Source organism: Tupaia chinensis, unplaced genomic scaffold (assembly GCF_000334495.1).
Source record: "Tupaia chinensis unplaced genomic scaffold, TupChi_1.0 Scaffold139943_1, whole genome shotgun sequence".
Lineage (NCBI taxonomy): Eukaryota > Metazoa > Chordata > Mammalia > Scandentia > Tupaiidae > Tupaia > Tupaia belangeri.
In genome coordinates this window covers 2,651,866-2,671,660 of record NW_006199822.1, presented here as the reverse complement: position 1 = coordinate 2,671,660, position 19,795 = coordinate 2,651,866, and the positions used below count along the sequence as shown (strand labels likewise).

Sequence of the window (19,795 nt, the reverse complement as noted above, 5' to 3'; positions counted from 1 at the left end):
AAAGAGAGAAATCACCCCTGAGGTAAGGCCTTCTGCAGTCCCTTCTCAGGATTTGGGGCAATTACTCACACTTGCCTGTGGGTTTTTTGTTGTTGTTGTTATTATTATTTTTTGTTTTTGTTTTTGGATTATAGCTTGCACGCACTTGCCAGAGAAACAGAGAGAAAAACTGAAAACTCCCCCCCTCCCCCCCTAGAGGGGATTACCATGCTGCAGTCCCTTCTCCTCATTCTCCTCTCAGGATTTTTGAGCATGTACACTCGTGTGCTGGATTTTCAAGTTGCTGGGTCGGGCCTTGAACTGCAGTGGACCATGTGGGAGTCCAGTATCTTAACCACTATGCCACCTGCCTGCCCAGCCCCGTGGGGTTTTTTGTTTGTTTTGTTTTTAGGATTTTGCCGCAGGGCCTGTGCAATTGTCCTTGAGAGACAGTGAGAGAGAAATTGAGAAATTACCTCCCAGGGGGATGGCCATGCCATAATCTCTTCCATTGAGTACCTGGGATTTTGGACATACATGCACATGCCATGGGCATGATTTTTAAGCCTCCAGGTCCAAAGACTTGAACTGTGGTCAACTATATAGAAGTACAGCACCTTAACTACCATGCCACCCACTGCCCCACACAATGTGTGTGTGTGTGTCTGTGTGTGTGAAGATTTTTCCATAGGGCATGTGGGCTTACTGGAGAGAGAGAGTGAGAGGGAAAGTGAGAAATCACCCCCCAGGGGAGATGGCCAGTCCATAATCCTTTCTCTTCCATTGTCTTCCTGGGATTTGGTCACACACACAGTATGATTTTCAAGCCACCAGGTCCAGGACTTGAACTACCTGTTGGTTATGTGGAATCTAGCGCCTTAACCATCAGGCCACCTGCTGGTCCCAAATCTTACTACCTTTTTTATAACTCCAGTTCATAATTTTCTGCTTTTGTAAGAAGTCTTTTTTAAAAATGATTTATGGGGCCACCCGATGACATAGTGGTTAAAGGTGCTGAACTTCCACATGGCTGGCCATGGTTCGAATCCTGAACTGGCAGCATGCTTTCTCGCTTTCTCTCCTTCTCTGTCCCTCTCTGGTCAAATTAAATAAAGTTAAAGAAAATAATTCTAAAAAAAAGATTTAAAATTTTATTTGATAAGTGTACTTACAATATTTATTAGAATGAATGGACAATAGAGCAATTTTAGTAAATTGTTATTATGTATTAGAAAATTTTCACAGTTCTTTCTGTAGAACTGGTAGATCTTGGCTGGGTAGGATAAATGTTGTTACAGGTCAGATGGGACTGCTGTAGATGTGTGGGACTCTTAGAAAACCACCACAAACATATGAGTAATGCATTACACTGTGAGGTTATAATGATTAAGAAAGCAAAGAAATAACTTTTTGAGCAGACTAAAGACCATATGCTCAAGAAAAGAAAGATGTAGGGTGAGGGATTAGTTTAGGGAAATTCTATGGTGGAACTCCGGTTACCTTGTGTTTTTTTGTCTTTTTTTTTTTTTTTTAAGAGAGTGATTTTGGCGGTAGGGTATGTATGCTTGAGAAGTCACTCCCCAGGGTGGATGGCCATGCTACAGTCCTTTCTCTTACATTCTTCTCTCAGGATTTTGGACATGCACACACACGTGTCCAGCATGAGTTTCAAGCCACTGGGTCCAGGACTTGAACCGCCTTGTGGGAATCCAGCGACCTAACTATTGCACCATCTGCTGATCCCCAGGGGTTTACATCTTAAGAGGAGTTTTAACCTATGAAAATGCTATGCCGATTTAATTTTATTCTTCGAGGATGAATACACTATAATATTTTGTTCAGGGGGCCAGCAGGTGCCGTGGTTGTTAAATGCTTTGGACTGCCACTTGGCCAACCCTGTTTCACGTCCCAGACCTGGGGCCTTGCTTTCTCACTTTTCCTCTCTTTGTCTCTCTCTGATCAAATTAAATAATAATAATAATAAATGAAGCTAAAAAAATAATTCTAAAAAATTTAAAAAAAATTTTGTTCTATAGGTCATTATACCATGAAAGTGATATTTTTACCATGAAATACAGGGTTTTCTACCTGAGAAGGCATTAGAATCCTTTGGAATTCCTTTTGGAATCCTAAGTAAGTGATTCTGATTTAATAGATCTTATATAGGGCATTTATGTAGTCATGCACTGCTTAACAACAGGGATACGTTCTATAAAATGGATCGCTAGGTGATTTTGTCTTTGTGGAAAAATCGTAACCGCACTTAAACCTAGGTGTACGCCTACAGTCTACTACACACCCAGACTATATGGTGTAGTCTATTGCTTCTAGGTGACAACCCTGTATAGCATGCTGCTGTACTGATACAGTTGCACAATGGTAAGTATTTGCATATCAAAACAAAAAAAGTGCAGTGAAAGTATGGTGTAAAAATATACAATGGTACACATGTAGAGGGCACTTACCATGAATGGCACTTGCAGGACTGAAGCTGTTCTTGATGAGTAAGTAAGTGCATGCTAAGTGAATGTGAAGGCCTAGATATTACTGTGTACTACCGTAGACTTTATAAACATGGTACACTTAAGCTACACTGAGTTTATTTTAAAATTTTTCTTTCTTCAATAATTGACCTTAGCTTATTGTAACTTTTATAACTTTCAACTCTTATAACACCAGTCAGCATAAAACACAAACGTACAGATGTACAAAAATATTTTATGTTAGTATTCTAGAAATTTTTTCATTTTAAAACTTAAAAAAATGTCTTTTAAACTTCTTTGTTAAAATCTAAGACAGGGACCAGCAGTTAGTGTAATGGCTATGTCGCTGGACTCCCACGTAGTCGACCGCGGTTCGAGTCCTGGACCCGGTGGCTTAAACTCACGCCGAGCGTGTGTGCGTGCATGCCCAAGATTCCAAGAGGAGAATGGAGGAGAAGGGATTGCGGCGTGGCCATCCCCCTGGGGGGTGATTTCTCACTTTCTATCTCTGTCTGGCGAGCGCACGTGCCCTATAGCAAAAACCTCTCCAACAAAAAGAAAATCTAAGACACAAACACATGCATTAGCCTAGACCTAGTAGGATCAGGATCATCAGACTCACTGGCTTCCACCTCCACGTCTTGTCTCACTGGAAGGGCCGTGATGAACAAAATAACACTAGGTTAAATCAAGTACAAGAGAAAATGATGCAAGTCAAGATGCCCTCAACACAAGATATGTGAGGCTGCTGCTGGCATAATGTAGTATACTGTTTAGTAATTAACTATTTTTTTTAATAAGTTGGAGTACATTCTAAAATAGCAAAAAGTATGGTAGGGTATAGTGAATACATAGACCAGTAATTATTTACTGTCATTGTCGTGAGTGCATGTGCTGTACTTTCTACGCCCTGGCAGCACAGTGTGTGTGTTCACAGCAGCATCACCACAGAGTGAGCAGCGTCCTGTGCTACAGTGTTACAGTGATTAGGACGCTAGGCAAGAGGAATTTTTCAGCTCCCGTTATCTTTTGGGACGACTGTTAGTGACCATCATTGACTGAAACGTCTTCACGTGGTACAAGTCTGTGTCGTTAATGTCCCCCAGAGTGTAAAGTAATACATCCTATGGATTATTTTGTTTAATAACCAAATTATTCAACATAGCTCTTAGGGTCCTATAGCAAACAGATAACCTTAACCCCAGAACTTGGTCTATCTCACCATGGTCTCTACTTTAGCTATGTCAACATTGCTATGAAATCTCATTGATTCCCAGGGCTTTGCTTGCTTTCACTCACTCTTCCTTCCTCTGCCTTCTTAATCGTCTCTAGTAATAACTGTTTAGGCTTACTTCTCCCAAGGAGCTGTCATTGGCTGGCTTCATCTACACTTTATCTGTTCAGTAGAGGACAAATTATAACACAACACTTATAAACTGGGCAAATACCCTCCTCATGTTAGTGGATGATCATGTATTTTCACTTAGATGAACCTTGTATTCCCAGTGTGATTACTTGAAAGACCTTAATGTCTTTCTTTCACTAGCCAAGAGGTCAGGTCTTAGTTATAGTTTGCTGTCAATAGTGGTATCGATATTATCAAATGCTTAACTATGCTTCAAGAACTATGCTGGATGTTCACATAATCTCATTTGCTCATTGCAGACTGACAATCAGATATTTTAAATCAAAGTAAATTCCTTTGGTTGCATTAGGTTCCTGTGACTGCTATGACAAGTTGCCACGAACTTGATAAAACAGATAAAAACAAGTGTGTTCTTAAACCATTCTGAAGGACAAGATCTGAAATCAGTATCATTTTGTGCCTAGATCAAGGTGTGACCAGGGCCGTGCATCCTCCAAAGGATACTGGGGAGAATCCCTTTGTTGACTCTTCCAGGGTTTCTGGTGGCTGCTGACATTCCTTGAGTTGTGGCTGCACCTCATCAGCCTTTAAGACCAGCACTTTAAACATCTCTCAGCTCTTTTTCTCATCTTCTCTCTCTCTCTGTCTCTTTGAACTCTTCCTCTGAGAAGGACACTTCTGAGGACATTTAGGACCCACCTGGATAATCCAGAATAATCTCCCAATCACAAGATCTTTGATTTAATCATAGCTGCAAAACTCATTTTCCGACTAAGATAGCATTCACAGATTTCAAGGATAAAGACATAGATATCTTGGGCCCAGCAGGTGGCATGGTAGTTAAGTAAGGCACTGGATTCCTACATGACCAACTGTGGTTCAAGTCCCAGACCTGGTTGTTTGCTTTTGCTGTCTCTCATCTCTCTTTGGTAAGCATAGGTGCCCTATAGTAAATTAATAATAGTAAACTACATTAAAATTTAAAAAGACATAGATAACTTTTGCAGCACCATTATTCAACCTTCCACAGTGATAATTCCAATGGTTCAGAAAAGGGAAAAGGGAATAGATAAAATCTTTTATGCCACATCTTCATCCTTCTCTAAGTCATTATTTCTCAACCAGGGGTGACTTTACCAACCTTCTCCCCCAGGAATGTTGTCACAACTGGTAGGAGAATGCTGCTGGAGTAGAAATCTGGGGTGCTGCAAGGAGTACATAGGATAGACCCCCACAACAAGGAATTATCCAGCCAAAAATATCAGTAGTGCTGACAGTGTGTTGAAAAACAGTTTTAAAGGTAACTGTCGACAACAATTTTTGCGTATCATTCCAGAAAAACATTGTATGCCTTTATTAACCTATATCATGTGTAAAACTCTCCATCCTGATTAGTCAGCACTGATGGTAGCTTTTGACTGATTGAAAGTTGATTTAAGTGAAGAGTCAAAAATGATCCACACATCCTAATATATTATTATCTAAAAATAAAAACATACATTTCATTTGTAAGTCTGTCATTTATTTATTTATTTATTTATTTTTAAATATGTGTCTTTTTCCAGGAGCTCTGGGTCACCATTCTCTAAGGAACTGGAAATCATATTTACAGTTGCAGCCCATTTGAAAAGCTTCTAATCTTTTGGTATGGTGAGGGCTAATATCATTGTTGTTTACATATTCTTGGATGTTTCAGAAAATGTTGTTTTAGAAGTATATGACAGGGTTTATGAATTATCTATAGAATACTACTATGGGGGCCAGCAGGTGTCATGGTGGTTAAGGCAGCTGATTGTGCAGTTTAGTCCTAATTTTGTGGTTTGAAAAACATGCTAGACATGGGACCACCAGTTAGCATAATGGCTATGTCGCTGAACTCCCACATAGCCGACCGCAGTTCGAGTCCCGGACCCGGTGGCTTAAACTCATGCCGGGCGCATGTGTGTGCATGCCCAAGATCCCGAGAGGAGAATGGAGGAGAAGGGATTGCGGCGTGGCCATCTCCCCTGGGGGGTGATCTCTCACTTTCTGTCTCTATGTCTCTGTCTGGCGAGCGCACGCACCCTATAGTGAAAACCTCTCCCTCCCCCCCCAAAAAAAAAAAACAAACATGCTAGACATGTGCATACCTGCCCAAAATCCCAAGAGGAAAATGGAGGAGAAGGGATTGCAACATGGCTATCCACCCTGCTGGTAAATTTTTCACTTACCCCTTCTCTCTTTCTCTGTCTCTGTTCAGCAAGTGTAAGCACCCTATAGCAACAAACGAAACAAAATTACTCTAACTACTTTATTGATATTGCCACTTGGTGCTTGAATTACTTTTCTACTAAAGGAAACATTGGTTTTTGAAAATTTGCTATAGGATATGTATGTAAGCTTGTTGGAAAGAGATGAGGGAGAGAGGAAAGAGGCAGAGGGAGAGAGAGAAAAAGAAACCAAGTGAGAAACCACTCCCTGGGGAGGGGTGGGGGTGACCATGCCACAGTCCTCTCTCTTCCATTCTCCCTTCAAGATTTTGTGCATGCACACATACGTGTCATGTATGTTTTCAAGCCACCATGTCCAGAACTCAAACCACATAGTTGGCCATGTGAGATCTACCACCTGAACCACCATGCCACCAGCTAGCCTCGAAAAAGGGATTTTTCATTGAGTATAATATTTGAAGTTTCGATTACTAACAAAATAATGTTTTACTACTTCTTATATAGTTAAGTCACACAATTCCTTGAAATTAAGTACCATATTTTATTCTTTTCTTTCTTGGCATGGTAAGAGAGTTAGGAGCCTGGGTTGTAATCCTAGTTTTTCAAACCTGTAGCTCTTTTATGTCGCTTAAGACACAGTTCTGTTCAGTGAAAACAGAGGTTAGCAGAGATGTTTGGATTTACTACTCAACTCAGTATATTTCCACTCTTAATATGGATAATAATATCTATTTTACAGAGTTAGTATAAAATTTTAACTGGATAATATAAATAAAGTGTAGTGCAGAGTCTGGTTCATTTTTTTCAATTAATTACTTATTTTGCATTCATTCACTGAACATCATCACAGCATACCAGATGCAGTTTCCCATCTAGAATACACTGTATAGTGGCTTAGTCGTATATGTTATCATCACAAATAATTGTCCATTTCTTGTTTCTTATATATATATCCCCCACCCCCATTTCTCACCCTCTGCCATATCCTACCCTCCTCCCCTTTCTATCTCTGGTATCTGCAATTGCTTTCTTTCCATTCCTTTTTTTCTCCCACATTTTCGTGGTTAACAAAGTCTCTTAATTTAACTACTTTCAATAGCAAGTTCAGCTGATATAGAAATATCTGTGAACCAGTGTTTGACTTTAAGCATGAAATTGTGAGTAGAATGAATATACTATAAAATAGCACCTAGTTGAGGCTATATAACTTACTGTGGTCATTAAATAGGTATTTTTTAATATGTCTTTTAATTTTAAGAAAGGCAGTTTTAGCTGTAATAAATCAAGTTCAAAAAATGTTAAGAGAACTTTGCTTAAGACTTAAAGCCAGGAAACAGGTTAGGATTCTGTTCAAATAGTAGGTACCTGGATCTGTTGACAATTCAAGAGCAGAAAATAATCCTTATCTCTGGACTACAAAGCATAGAAGAAGATCAGTATTGTTTTAGTCAAAAGCCATAAAATTCTATTTCATCAGCTGTCTCAAGTACTTATTCTAACTTCCGTTGTAGTCCAAGCTTTCCATTTAAATTCTGGAAGATAATATTCAACTCTGGACTTGTCCCTACCATTAAGCTGGCCCTTTTCTTACATGTTTTTTAACTCTTATTTCTTTGTCTGACTTTAGTTTTCCTGATATAACACTCGCTTCAGAACTTCTTGGAGAACTGGTCTGGTGTCAGTAAATTCTTTCAGGTTTTGGAGAATGTTCTTGTCTTCCCATATGAAAGATAATCTTGCTAGGTATAGTATTCTTGGTTGAAATTGTTTTTCACTCAACACTTTGAATATATTTTCCCATGCTTTCCTTGCTTGCATTGTTTCCAATGAGAGGTCTGCTGTTAGCCTGATGGGATGGATATCCTTTGTAGGTAGCTTGACATTTCTCTCTTGCCAGTCTGAGTACCTTGTTATTGTCTGTGGTTTTATCAATTTGTCTATAATGTGTCTTAGAGAAGATATTCTTGGGTTGATTCTATTTGGGGATCTATGTATTTCTTGGGTCTGAATCTTTGATTGCCTCTCTAGGTTTGAAAAGTTTTCTTCCAGGATTTCATGGAATAGATTATCAATGCCCTTATGAGTCTCTTCACCTTCTGGGATACCAATTATCTGGATATTTGAACATTTGATGGTATCTAGTGTTTCTCGTATATTCTCATTTTTTTTGGACTATTTTCTTATTCTTTGTTGTGGATTTTTTTAGGCCAGCGATTCTGTTTTCTACATCTGAGATTTGATCTTCTGTATGATCTAGTCTGCTTTTAATACTTTCAAGAGAAGTTTTGATTTCCTGAATTACAGCCTTCATCTCTAACAGTTCTGTGTGATTCTTTTTTATGGTGTGTATTTTCTCTTTCAGATCATGCAAAAACTTCCTCGCCTCCTGGAACCCCTCAGCTCTATTCTCTTGTATCTTCTGGAGTTCATTGTTTCTTTTCTCTTGCATCTCTGCTAACTTTGTCACTATGAATATTCTAAATTCTTTATCAGACATTTCCAGGATTTCCACTGAACTGTCTGAGGATGAAGAGGAGTTATTCTTTTCCCTTGAAGGAGAGATATTTTCTTGCTTTGCCATATTTCTTGTGACCCTGTGGTGATTTCTAGTCATCTTATGGATGGTGCATTTCTTCCTAATTCTTAAAGTTCAATCTGAGCATTCAGGAATGTGCAGGAGGAGGTGATCTGCAATCTCTTTGCCATTTCATATTTAATCCCTTTGGGCATCAGATTCAGTGAGTATTGAGGAATATGTTAACCCTAATAGTACTTGGATGTTTGGCTACAGTTCCCTTTAGATCCATCTAGACAGTCAGTGGAGATTGAGCAGCAAAGTGATGAGGCAAAAGAAAAATAATAAGAACACAGAGAGAGAGAATGAAAAAAAAGAAAAAACAATCAAAACTTATTTTTTAATAAAAAGCAAAACATAAAAACCATGCAGCATGAAATCACTATTTCTTAGTAGCAAGGGAGGCGTCTTCTTCTGAAGGCCTGCCCCTTACTCTCCTAGAGGAGAGGGAGAATGAAGATTATTAGCAAGCTAAAGGAGGATCTGAAAGTCAAGAGAATACTTTACCTTAAACATTTTTTAAAAGGAAAAATTACAAAAAATTGAGAAGACAGAGAGTGGCAGAGAGAGAGACAGAGAGAAGGCTAGAGGGGCACCCTACCACTCAAGACTGGGGGCTGGAGGCTGAATTATCAGTAGAAAATCTTCATTTCTCTTATTCCCTGAAATCACTAGTTTCTAGCAGCAATGGAGGAGTATTCTCGAGTCTGGTTCATTTTAAGCATTCAGTTCCCACATCCTTTTCTTACTCTCTTATACTGTGTTATAAGTACAGTGATAGCACTCATTGAATAATGTGTTTTATTGGTAGTTACCTTTTGCTCAATTCATAATTTTTTCTACAGTATAAAAAGTCATTTATAACTATTTTTAAATAAGTTTTTTAAAGCAGTTCAGTATGCTGTTGACTATAGTTAATATTTTACTATTGAAAAAAATTTTTTTTTAGATTTCTTCCATAAGGTTCCTGCTCTCACTGGAGAGACAGAGAAGGAAGGTGAGAAATCACCCCCCAGGGGTACCACACTGCAGTCCCTTCTCCTCTACTCTCCTCTTGGGGTTTTGGGCACATAGATATATGCACACAGTGTGATTTTTTTTTTTTTTTTCAAGCTGTCAGGTCCAGTATTCAAATTATGGTTGGCCATGTGGGGTCCAGCATTTTAAACACTTTGCCACCCCCAGAACCCATAATATTTTATTTTTATATAATGTTTTAGTGTGTTTACACAGGCAAATTAAACACTCCGAAAAGCCAGGTGTTATGGCACATGCCTGCTATCTCAGCTACCCTGGAGGCTGTTTGGGCAACACAGTGAGACCATGTCTGAAAGAGCTGGACATGGGGGTAAATATCCATGTTCCCAGCTACTTGGGAGGCTGAGGCACAAGAGTATTACAACACAGTAAGACCATCTGAAAAGCATGACACACACACACACACACACCACTATCACCATCACCACCAAAATACAGTGGGAAGATGATAGACCTGAAAGATTTTTCCAACTTAATTTCAAGATTTTATATTCTTACAAAATTCTATAAAAATAGTAGTGTCTGAATGTAGCATTTTGTTTTGAATTAAGAAAATGAGCATATTTCTATACTAATATGACCATAATGGTCTATTATCACATAAGAACTCCTTTAGTATTTTGAGTGAAGTGGCTGTCTTCAAGTGGATTCGTCATCTTTTATATTTTACTAGAATATGTCTATATACAAATAATAAATTATCCTATTAGAAATTTAACTAGTTACAAATAAAATGATTTGTGTTTTTAAATTCATCTTTTCAGTATCTTTGTAGCTGGGATTTTGGCAGAGAAACTTAGGTATCTGAGTAAAGAAATTTAATTCATTTATGTTTTATACTTTAGAAATGAAATGATCATGCTTTTTTTATATATTTTTTAAGGTATTTGCTGTAGGGCATGTGCACTCACAGGAGAAACAGAGAGACAGAAAGCAAGAAATTACCCTTTCAGGGGAATGGCCATGCTGCAGTCTCCTCTCCTTCACTCTCCTCTCAGGATTTTGGGCACACACACACACATGTGCCTGGCATGAATTTTAAGCCACTGAGTCCAGGACTAGAACTGCAGTCGACTATGTGGGAGTCCAGTGACCTAACCATTACACCATGTAATGGTACCCTGATCATGCATATTTTTATAAAAATTGATTCAATTGTTTTCATTTTTATTTTTTTTAAAAGCAGCAATCTTGTGGAAGGGGTGTAACTGAAAAAAATTAAAAACACGTTTTTAAGAAGGTTGGAGTATTTCATGAGAAAAAATAATCCTTGTTTGACCTCACCAATCCTTAGCATTAAGTTCTTGAAAACCCTAAGGAAAAGAGATTTTCCTTGAAGGAATTTAAGACATTATGGAGTAAATAAGGTTAAGAAGACTGAGATTCTGAGTGAACCCATAAAAATCTTTGTAAAGTTTTAAAACATTAACTGAACTATGTCATATTAACATTATACTATTCAGATTAACATTATACTATTCAATTTGGAAGTACCAGGTATTACTTAGTTTCTATTCATCACTACTTTCTTGAAATAAATTTTTAGAAATTTCTCATATTTCTAATCTGGCTCCCTCCCCTTACCCCACAAAAAAATGCTCTTAAATCCTAAAAGGCCTTTTCAAATGTGTCTTATTCAGACCCTTTCTTGTTTTCACTTAAAAGTTACTGATTTCAACTACTGGTTCCAACTGCTGATATAGAGATAGCATAACTTGGATGTTTGAGATTAAAAAAAAAAAAAAAACTTTTAGTAACCTTTATTTAATTTGCTTAGCTTGTGTGGCCAAATAGGTATTTATCGTTTGTTTCCACTCATGGTAATTTCACTCCAGGACTCATCAGAACATAACAATGAAACACTGACTTGGCTCTGTCATTCTTATTCTTATCTCTGTTCTCTTCCCTCCCCTCAGGGCAATTCTAGATCACAAGCTACAAATTCGTTTTATTTCTATTATCTTAATTCTAAGAGTATACTCTGCAAAAGTCTTCTACTCCTCTTCCATCTCTTTATGTCCCTTCTTTCACCATCCAAATGTGGAATTCCCTCTCTCAGAACATCTCCAAAAAGAACAATTTTAGAATTCATTACTCTCTGGGGCCAGCAGGTGGTATGGTGGTTAAGGAGCTGGACTCCCACATGGTAAATTGTGATTCAATTCCCAATTCAATTCCTGGATCTGGCAGCTTGAAAATCATGCTGGGTGCTTGTGGATGCATGCCTCACATCCCAGGTGGAGAATGGAGGAGAAAGGATTGCAGCCTTGTCATTCCCCTGGGGGTGATTTTTCACTTTCCCTCTCACTGTCTCTCTTTGGTAAGCCACATGTGCCCTATGGCAAAATCAAAATAAATAAATAAATTTGTTACTCTGAAGTAGAAGTTTTCACTAAGAGTAAATCTGAGTATATATGTATTTACTGGAATTTCAAGAAGAGAATTACATAGTTATTTTGAGAAAAGACACTATCACTGTATCCACTTATCCAAGCCAATTGTCCCATGAACAAAGACTGTGTTTAGTATTTTTAAATTATTGAACGTGTTAGGAGACGATACTGTTTAGCATATAGATCTTGTTTTATGAGCTACAACAAACTATACACTCTGAAAGAATTCAGAAAAAGAAATTTTTGTGGAGAGAGACTTACTGTTCATTTAATTTTGAGATGAGTTCAAAGACCCAGTTTAGTTCTAAAACTACAAAAGCAAGAGGTGAGCCATGGGTTCAGTATTGAATAGCCAAGAGAAGAAAGGTATCCTTAGTTGGAGTAAGTAACTTGAACGAAGGCATTCAGGTGGGAATGAGATAGGTGGTTGTGCATACGGGAATTGAGAAGGTCAATGTGGTTAGAACTGGGAATTTATATTAAGGAATAAGAGTGAATTAGATTAATCAAAATACAGCATTATAACACTTCAGTTTAAAGATTAGAATCGAGCAATACTTCATTCCATAAAGTAGAATAAATATTCTAGTGAGCAAAGCCGAAGAGTTGGTTATACAGACAGAGAAGGGTTGACGAAAACAGAAACAAAAGATAAAGTCATTTTAGAGTTACTTTCTTTGTAAGGGAGGGATATGGAGACAGAACAGTAGGAAAATAACTGAAGGGTTGACATCAGGTTACTTCAGTTACTTCCTTTGTTTAAGGATTCAAGCTGAGGGGACTTCATATCATGCCAATTGAAACTAGCCTGCTTGGGAAACAAGGCTGTTATCACTCTCCTGACTTTTCAGAAGGTCAGATTACAATTTAGTTTTGGCTTGGTGACATGTAATTTTAGCATAAGTTACTCCATTTTTGTTTTAGCCTGGTGTGCTGGAGCCTAGTGCAAGACCTTGATTCAAAATAATGGCCTCCTATAATTTTTATTTAATAGGTTGAATAAATAGAAAGCTAAATCATAAGAAGTTTAAATATTCCCAGATGACAGAAAACCATGAAATTTTCTAATGCATTATGGTCATTAAAAATTATAGTTTAGCCTGCTCTGTGTGACAACTTTATGCTGAGTGGATTAGAGTGAAGAGAATAGTAGGAAGAGGCTTGTGATCATTTAAAGATGAATTACCAGAGCCTGAAAGAAAGTGGTGGCAGAAGAAATGGGGAGGAGATAAACATAGGACACTGTATAGCAAATCAGATGACATAAAGGGATTTTGAAGTTTTCAGGGGATTCCTAGGCAAAGATAGTTGCTGGATTTTCAAGCTTTGGAGGTTTCCTCCATATTCTTGTCTTTTTCCCACCATAAACCCTGGTTTTGTTTTAAAGATTCTTTTAGGTTATTTTCTTTTAATAAGTTGTTACATTCCCTAGATTTTAGCAGCTTGTTCTCAAATATATTGACCCCTTTATTATTAAAGGATGGAAAAGTTCTTTTGAGACCACCTACCTGAATGTTAACTCAAGTCTTTTTTATCCCTGCCTGGCATACTATGAACTCTTAGGCTGTTAACAATAATGATGATGGATGAGCTGTGTGGGTGCTGTAGAGTAGGAGAAGGGAAAGGGCAGAAGAACTGTAAAATTAGGAAAAAGAGAAACATAGAAAATTAATACCAGTGGTGGTATGGAATATAAGAGTATTACAAGAATATTGAAACAAATTTTAAAAGCAGGTAGATGTTTGACATAAGTTCAGTACTATGGGGGAAAGGTGGCTTGATTTTTATTGCCAGAAAGCTTGAACTTTACTTTGGTCATGGGCCTTTTCTGATGTCTTTTCTTTTTTTTTCAGTTTCATGAAAGACTAGAGTAGCAAGTAGGAAGGGTGTTCAAAAAGACCATGGAAAATGCATATTATTAAAAAAAATATGGATTTCAGGGGGGGTTTGATCCATAATAGACTCATACTTCATTTCATTTTTCTGTGAACTTTTTTTCTTTTTTTTTTGGAGAGGTTTTCGCTATAGGGCGCATGCGCTTGCCAGACAGACAGAGACATAGAGACAGAAAGTGAGAAATCACCCCCCAGGGGGGATGGTCACGCCGCAATCCCTTCTCTTCCTTTCTCCTCTCAGGATCTTGGGCACGCATGCACACACGCCCAGCATGAGTTCTAAGCCACCGGGTCCAGGACGCGAACCGCGATCAACTACATGGGAGTCCAGCGACATAACCATTAAGCTAACTGCTGGTTCCCTCTGTAAACTTTTTGAAGTCCCATCTTACATCTTGTAACCATGACCATACTGTTTTCAGAAAGCCAAATTATAATGAGATATTTACCAGATGAGCAAGAAAATGAAGTGAGCTTGATACCAGAAATACCAGACTATGGCCTAGCTGAAGTAGCATAGTGGTAGGACACTGGTACAATGCTGGAGCCACATGGGAAGGATCCTACGTTGACTGGAACAGGTTGGGTATGCCCACAGCCCTAAGCTGGCTAGAAGGCTGGGGTATGGCAAGACATGTCAGGGGTCAACTCCCACACCAACAAACTTAAAGTAAACTTACAGTAAAAAGAAATACCAGCCTATATTACCTCAGTGCATCTATTTACATTGTAAAGAATGTACCACTGATACTCTAAGGGGGGCAGTTTCACCCTTCAAGAGACATTTGACAATATCTAAAAACATTTTTGGTTGTCACAACTGAGAGCATGGAGGTGCTACTGTTATCTAGTGGATAGAGGCCAGGGATGTTATTCAATAGTTCATAGGACAGCCACCCACACACAAAAAAAGATCTGGCCCCAAATGTCAAGAGTGCCAAGGTTGAAAATTCTGGGAATATGGAGTTAAGCAAGTTCTTCCCTGCATATTTTTGGAGGCCGAGGTCAATTTCTTCCTTTTTTCTAGGCTTAAACAGATACTGTCCTTCCAGCAACTTACAATGCAATTTTTTCTTACTGTTTTTTATTTTTGTTTTTCTATTGTGTTTCTTACCTGAGGAGTATATCTTACATACTCTGATTAGACAAATACTTTCAAATATTTTTGACCCATCTTTGTTTAGGGTGGCATTTTTCTGCTAAGTTTATTTATCCTGCGTTTATTTTTACCAATTTAACTCTCAAGAACTCACTCTATTTTCAAATTCTGAGGTCCTCTTGGTTTGATTTCTTAAAGTACTTCCATTTTCTTTCATGTGCTTTAAGAAGCTACATGTCACAGGTCTGGGCTGATATAGTTCTTGAGTCTAGAATTTTTTTCTAACAATGTTTGAACATGTAAGAACACACACACACCTTTAAACAAGATATTTAAGGGAAAATCTGGGGCCAGCAGGCGGCATAGTAGTTAAGGCATTGCACTCCCACATGGCTGATGATGGTTCAAGTCTCAGACCTGGCAGCATGAAATTCATGCCAAGTGTGTGTATGTGCATGTCCAGAATCCCAAGAGGAGAAGGGATTGCAGCATGGCTATCCCCCCCCCCTGGGGGGGGGAGCGGTTTCTCACTTTCTCTCTCTCTCTCTCTGTGTCTCCAGTAAATGCATGTGCTCTATAGCAAAAATCTCTCTTAAAAAATAAAATAAAGGAAAAACTATCTAGGAGTTATTACTTTTAAAAATTTTATTCCTGCTTACAGATAAAAATTGCCTTCCGTATAATGACTACACAGAGAAAGGTTTTATAATGACTTATAGTGGTAAAATAAAAACATTGAAATTCTAGAATGAAACAAGGTTTGTAAGGATTTTTGTTTTAATTTGTTTTGTTAAACAGCAGAATAACTTATTGTAATATAAATGAAAAAGTTAGATGAATATATCCATAATAAAGAAAGGGGAATATTTTCAAAGAGCCAGTTTGTTTTTTCCTTACCCCACCTTCATTTGCTGTTGACCTAAACATATTGGCCACTTAGTAAAATATAAGTGCATTCTGCCTGTGTATTCTATTACATTGTCAAAAAAAGTCATGATGTATTTTTTTGTACAAAAATGTGTCATGACTTTTCTGAACTCCCAATAGTTACTCTGTACAATAAAGAAATAAAGAGGGACAGAAGTATCTCTATAGCACGGTAGTTAGAATATTGTGGATCTAGATTTGGGCATCTTTGTGGAGAATTTGTCAACCATGGGAGTCAAAGCTCTGGAATAAATGTTGGTTTTCTGTTAGTAAACACCTGCTGGCTGCTTCTCATACTTGCCAGTTACATCTTCCTCTTCCATTTTCACCTATATAGATGTTTCATTAATTGACTTCCCATGAAATCCAAAACTGATTTGCTTCATTGGTAGATCAGTTATTAAGAATAGGCTTTCCTTAGTCACTAAGTGATATACTTTTTTTTTTTAAGAGGTTTTCGCCATAGGGCACGTGCACTCGCCAGAAAGACAGAGACAGAGAGACAGAAAACAAGAAATCACCCCCCGGGGGGGATGACCACACCACAATCCCTTCTCCTCCATCCTCCTCTCGGGATCTTGGGCACGCACGCACACGCGCCTGGCATGAGTTTTAAGCCACTGGGTCTGGCACTCGAACCGCCATCGACTACGTGGGAGTCCAGCGACATAGCCATTATGCTAACTGCTGGTCCCTAAGTGATATACTCTTGAGCTGTACCACAGATCCATCCCACCCCACCACTACAAATTTATGTGGTTTTTGTTTTGAGTCATGACCCCTTCCTTGGCCTTTTGTCAGTCATGGAAAAGCATTAGTGTAGTAGCTGCTCCCTCACAAAGTATCAAGAGCCTCACTACACAAGCATGCAACCAGCATCAGTTTTAATTCTCAAGATAGTTTAGCTAAGAAGTATTTAAATTTTTGAAAAGACTGCTCTTGAGTCTAGGAATTTCAAGGTAGTCAAGCGCATTGATTTAAACTTGGTGCTCTGAACAACTCAGTATATCTGGAGAGAGGAGTATTTGCTTAATGATGGTAAAATAGCTCTCCCCTCCCACTACTTATTTATGATAAATTTATTTTAACTATACTTTAAAAAGTGATGCATGATGAAATTAAATTAGTATGGAAGAACAAATGTACAATGAAAGTTAAAAGTTTTGTCTATAGTCTTAATAAAGTTAATCATTGCCAACTGATTTAGTTATAGTTTAGATTTAGTTATATTAGTTATATTAGCTAAGTGTTTCTCAACCATTTATCACTAGCATTTTTAGCAGTGTAGGCTGAGTATTCCTCTTGAGAAAAATGTTTCAGATTTCAAATATTTTTATATTTTGGAATATTTGCACATACATAGTATTTTGAAGAGGAGGCCCAGGTCTAAACACAAAGTTCCTTTATGTTTTACATATGTGGGGGGTCTTCAAAAAGTTTATGAAAAATGTATGATAAGACTGCATGGATTTCAAAAAGTTTTGCACCAAAATAAACTTGTACTTTAATTCTATGTTTTCACAAACTTTGAAATCCCCTTGTATACTTTATATACATAAATCTGAAGGTAATTTTGAACATTTTCAATAATTTTGTACACGAAACAAAGTTGATGTACATTGAACCATCAGAAAGCAAGGAGGATGTCACTATCTCAACCATTTATGAGGTCAAGTGTAGAATTTTTCACTTGTGGTGTCACTTGGGTACTCAAAAATTCCAGCTTTTAGAACATTTTTGATTTTAGATTTTTGTATTAGGGATGCTCAGCCTATACTATTCAGTGACGATTGTCCCGAATATTATTGGGTCGTTGGAAAAGTCATGATGCATCTTTGCATAGGAGGACTAGAAAACACATCATGACTTTTCCAATGAGCTAATACTTTGTTTAATACTACTGTTTTCTATCATAGTCACTGACACAAAAATGCCCTGGCACATTTCTAAATGCCTCCCAGAAGGAGGAGAAGTATTGAAATTTTAGAAATATCTACCATATGTCTTAGAAAGTATATGTCTACGCTTTCAACTTTACATAGTAACTATTCACTTTATTGACTCTGCTGGACTTAGGAAGGACTGCGTACCTCTAAAGTCTTGGATTACAACATTATTTGGTCTTTTCTGCTTTCCTTTATGATCATCCTACTTTCCTGTATTTTCAGTTACCTCTCTGTTCCTGAGTGTTTTGTAATTTTTGAATGGCACACTCTTGTGAGGCTGAGTTTTATTCAAGGGAGTTCTAGGAGCCTGATTAGAGGATACATTCTGCCAGATGTTTACTAAGGCCCTTCTTTGGCCCTTGTGGAAATCACCAACCCTGGATCACTTTGTAATTCTCTACTTGAGGTTTTCTGAAGTAGGTAGGTACATGTGAGCCCTGAATCCTTGAGAAAAGGCTGTGACTACAAGCTCTCAGGTGACGTTTCCCCTCTAAGGTGCAGTCTAAGCTTTGACAGGCTAGTTTCCCATGGTCTCCCTCGGCTAACAGGTATGTTTTTGACTAGACTAATTCTTTCATAAGGTAGGGATTAGTTCTTCAAAGTCCTAGCTTCGCGTGTAGGGGGCTTCAAGTGCCTAGCGTCGCGTGTAGGAATTTGAGTTGCAGTTCTCCATCTCGAACAGGCCAAGACTTAAACTGCTGCCTCTGAACTAGTTGTAGGTACTGAAATTAGCCAGTTTGGTTTTATTTCCCTTCATGATCACCCAAAGGATTTTCTTGGGGGCTTTTAATTTATTTAGTTATTTCCTATGAGATGATGTTTTGTGTATTTTATCTACTATTTTTAAGTCATTTGTGAAAGAATTGTTTTAAGATTATCGCCAACCTTTTTATCAGACATAAGCCTCCCTGATCTATTTTCTAACTTCTTGTCATTTCCTAAAACTTCTGGTTTGTTCCTCTCTTTCTCTTTCATTTTTCTCCCACCTCACCTCTAGTATCACTGCTGTTTGATTTCATTTCCTTTTTTATTTACTAGGGGGTGCATACACTCACCAGAAAGACAGAGAGAAGGTAAGAAAGCACCTCCCATGGGGGATGGTGATGGCCCAGTTGTTCCTCCTTTATTCTCCTTTCGGGAATTTGGACATGCACACACATGAACCCGGTATGTTTTTTAAGTTGCTGGGTCTGGGACTCATTAACTGTGCTGTCAGCCATATGGGATCCAGCCACCTTAAATATTATATCACTGGCTAGACCTATATTATTTTTTAAAAGTATCTTTTCTTTTTCATTTTAGTGGGCCCTCAGGTGGGAAGAAATGTAGGTATATGAGTTCTATCCTCCACTTAGACCTTGGGAATTGTGTCTAATCATTTTTAAGTCTAAGTCTATTAGTGTTAACTTACTTGAGGAAAAGTAAATGTCTGTAGATGCCTTTCCATTTAACTGATTTTTTAAGAGCATAGATTTTGGCTGTAAGAGAGGGAAAGGTGTAGGAATCGAGGATGATTTTTAGACCATTTACCATGCAGGTGGTGGTCTGTGTGTAACTGTTGACTAACAATGGGGAGCTTACCATAAAGCCTAGATTTATAAGGCAAGTCCATTACAATGATGATAAACCATAATTCTGAAATATTAACTACAGTGTGTCTGGCATAATACTAAGAGTTAGAGTACAAAAACGAACAAGATACCATGTCCGTCCTCACAGGGCCTACTAATTTTGTGTTGGAGACAGACACATAAATTAAAATAGAGTCAGCTCTCATTGTGATAGTTATGGCATATAAAATCTCAACAAACAATGAAATATTTAATACTCAACTATTGCTTCTAGGGAAAATACAGAATTAGGTGCCTCCAAGCCTTTGGTCAC

At 38.0% G+C, this 19,795-nt stretch overlaps 1 protein-coding gene across 5 annotated transcripts in view; it reads left to right on the top strand.

Moving 5' to 3' along the window:
- PALS2 (protein associated with LIN7 2, MAGUK p55 family member) overlaps positions 1–19,795 on the top strand; it is a 147,613-nt gene that overhangs the window by 7,164 nt on the left and 120,654 nt on the right. For 2 of the 5 annotated variants that reach the window (XM_014593225.2, XM_006162406.3), the window contains exon 2: positions 5,394–5,473. The exons of the other annotated variants lie outside the window; for them this stretch is intronic. The gene's annotated coding sequence lies outside the window, so the exon portion shown is untranslated. The remainder of the gene's footprint in view (positions 1–5,393; positions 5,474–19,795) is intronic. 5 annotated transcript variants of the gene reach the window in all.